Raw genomic sequence first — 3,307 nt, 5'->3', positions numbered from 1 at the left:
GCATGAGTGGGGGGGGGGGAGGGGGCAATGGGGGGATAAGGACACATATGTAATACCTTAATCAATAAAGAAAAAGAATAAAATTAAAAAAAGATAAGGGAACTAGATTAACATTTTCACATCTTGATTTCCCTCTTTCTTTCTGCCTACTTTTTTCCCCCTGTCATTTTCCTAACTTCTCTCCCTGCTTTTCCTTCCTTCATTTCTTCCCGCTTACTCCTCCTCTTCCTTCTCTTCCTTCTACTCTCTTATCTCCATCTCTCCTCTATCTAGTTTGACAAATAATTTCAATTACTTTAAAAGTTACATGATATATAACTAAAATTTAGACATTTAAAAGCAAAGTTTAGAAAACTTCAGATTACATAAAAATAAGGCAAAATGTATTATGTATTCAAAGATAATGCAGGTTATAGAAAATATATTTTTAAAAATTTTATTGAATATTTGGGATGATATTAGTTAATAAATTCATATAGGTTTATGTGCACAATTCTACAATACATAGAAACTATTTTTATACAGTTGTGATATAAATTTTAATGTGAACTTCCTCTTGGCAAAACCAATAATGGGAAATAAATGATTAAAAGATTCATATTGAACATAAGGAAATAGTGCATCATTTCTTGTAATATACACATTTTTCCTATTTTTATGGCTTGTTTGATTATGGAATGTTGCTAAATTTCCTGTTTGCTCATGTGATATGATATAGACCTTATGTTTTCCCAGTATTAAGATGTGTTGCTATGTTGATCAAGGTGACTAGCCTCTTCCAAGTTTTGAGGAAAATCTTTATTCTCATATGTGCCCTTCCCTGATTATAGGACCAGGAAGGGGAGATATTCTGGTTGGTGGCAAACTCTTTAGGACTTTGAGACAGTTACATTTGATTAGCTTCTCTCCTAAGAGTGGATCACCACTATTTCATCTACTGAGCTTTTAGGATGCAATGAACTGAAAATGCATTAATTCCACTTGAAAATCTTTTTTGATCTATTTAGTCCATTTCCAGTGTTGGGATTCTTTACTAGAAAAGACTTCTCTCCATGGCAAACATGACATTGGAAGGGTAAATATCAGCTTACAGTGATTATATTTTTGATCTACAGCTAAAAAATAAAGATCATATTGTTTTTAATATCTAGAGGTAAAAGTAGTCACTGCACAGTGTGAAAATTCAGTAGGAAATGAATCTCATCAATATTTTTTACAAAGGAAACAAAATTTAGAATCTCACATGAGCTTTCTGTAAAATGATTTCACTTGAGTGCTAGGTAATATTGCCTGCACAGCACTTTTTGATGGTTTATGGGAATTATCTACAATCTTAAATTCTTTCAACTTAAATTGCACTTCAAAGTTTCATTCATATCAAGTAAAAATGATATAGTTAAGTTTTCAACAGGTAATGAATTATTCATTAAAGCAGATAATGGTGTTAGGGACCAACCAAGGAGCTATAACATTAGCATAAAGAATTCCCTTTGCCACTTTAATTGTGAAAATTTAAAATATATACAACACAAAATATATTATGTCAGAGATTTTGTTTTTAGTTAAATTAAATAAACTAAAGTCTTCTATGGTTACCTTTATATCAGATTTTAAAGCATGCTACCTGGGGGTTTATAAATCATTTGATCTTACTTATTAATTATATTAGTGCAAGAAATACGCTTCTATGCAGGCTTAATGATAGTTGAAGGTAGTAGTTTGGGTTTTCTTTTTATTTAGGTCCTATGCCAATTACACATATGGATTATTTAGAGAAAACAATAACCTGTCTATCTGTGCATCATTTCATTTATTTTTTTCCCTGAAAGGTATTGATTTGTAAATAGTGGCTTACAAATACCCTGATTAAATTATCTGAGAAACAACCACAAATTGTATTTTACTCAATGAAGCTTTCCTGATTCACGCAATACAAAATATCTGACTGATTCCAACATCATGATATAATACCCAATATGTGCTCAATAAAACAATACATAGTGTAAAGGACAGAGATAATTATAATATGATTTATGCCCTTAAGAGAATCACTATTTATTGAGGAGAAGAACTATGAAGAGGAAAGAAAAATTTGAGGGGAAGAATCCAAGCTTACTTACTTGGCTATTGACAAGCTTCAGTGAAAAAGAGTAGGAGAAAGAGCAAGAGTAAGAGTAGACAGCGTTCCCAAGATGCACGCTACAGTCATTTTTAAGTTAATATTGAAAGCAACATTCTATTGCTACTACAGCATTATATCCGTAAGAGGTAAGTCAATTATTCCAGCCCTTACTCATGGGGAGGATATTAACACAAATATAATAGAGACTCTTGGAGGTCATTTTAGAGGCTGCCAACCCCGGTTCTGTGTATTGCATTAGCCCTTGCGAGTGAAAGTATAACTATGTCAGACTTCCCAAATATCAATGAAAAATAAAAGGAGATGAATGCAGGTAATACGATAAGCATAAGAACAAACAAATGTAGCTTAAGTCTTTGTGAAAGTCCAATTATGACTAGCTATTTTTTTTCTTTTTTTTACTAGCTATTTCATTTCAACCCAAGAGAAGGTGTTTATAACCATTGAAGGATTGCAGTTCATTTTGTGAACCAATAGGATGCCAGATTTATTTTAATTTATCAAAGCAAAGATAAAATGAAAGGTAGTGGTCGTAGTTGTAAATTGTTGGGTTTTCAGTCTACGTTTTTCTGAAGATTTTCCTTCCACTTTGAGATTCTGGAGTTATTTTTATTATAAAAAACTGCCTTTCCTTATAAGAGAGTTTGATGAAATAGAAAGAACAGCAAATTAGGGTTTAGAAAACCTGACCTGTAAATCTAGCTGTGCTTCTTACCAGGTATGTAAACTTGGACTAGTTGCTTGCCTTTACATCCAGTTTCTCGTGTGTAAAATTGCTTAAGTAATACAAAATGATTAAATACCATGGCAGTAGTACATGCCAAAAGCTACGTGATCTCAGAGGGAAGAGGTGAGGACATTGATCACTATCAAGGGCTGTAAGATGAGTGTGAGCCTTGAAAATAGTAAAAAAAAATGGATGAACACATGTGCTTTGGAAATGAAACACAGAGCCAATTAGGTATGGGAGAGCATGGATTATGCGCCTTCTAGGCTGGCTAATATGGGTTTATCATGGAGCCAAAGAGTAGCATTCTCTCATGGCTCTTGGCAACTTGTTTGACTGACTGGAAGCAAAAATATTGATTGTAAATGGTGAGGTTTGCCTAGAGTTGGGATAGGCGAGAAAGGTGCAACTAGAGATCAAGGAGACATGATAATCTAGGG

General features: G+C 33.1%; 1 long non-coding RNA gene across 4 annotated transcripts in view; it reads left to right on the top strand.

Annotated features, from left to right (window-relative positions):
• LOC106728033 overlaps positions 1-2,658 on the top strand; it is a 64,445-nt gene extending 61,787 nt beyond the window's left edge. For all 4 annotated transcript variants that reach the window (XR_001364269.1, XR_001364266.1, XR_001364267.1 and 1 more), the window contains 3 exons: positions 1,008-1,075; positions 2,047-2,268; positions 2,546-2,658. This is a non-coding gene — a long non-coding RNA (uncharacterized LOC106728033). The remainder of the gene's footprint in view (positions 1-1,007; positions 1,076-2,046; positions 2,269-2,545) is intronic.
• Positions 2,659-3,307: the final 649 nt, after the last annotated feature.

Source organism: Myotis brandtii, unplaced genomic scaffold, assembly GCF_000412655.1.
Source record: "Myotis brandtii unplaced genomic scaffold, ASM41265v1 scaffold521, whole genome shotgun sequence".
Lineage (NCBI taxonomy): Eukaryota > Metazoa > Chordata > Mammalia > Chiroptera > Vespertilionidae > Myotis > Myotis brandtii.
This window is presented reverse-complemented; position numbering and strand designations above follow the sequence as displayed.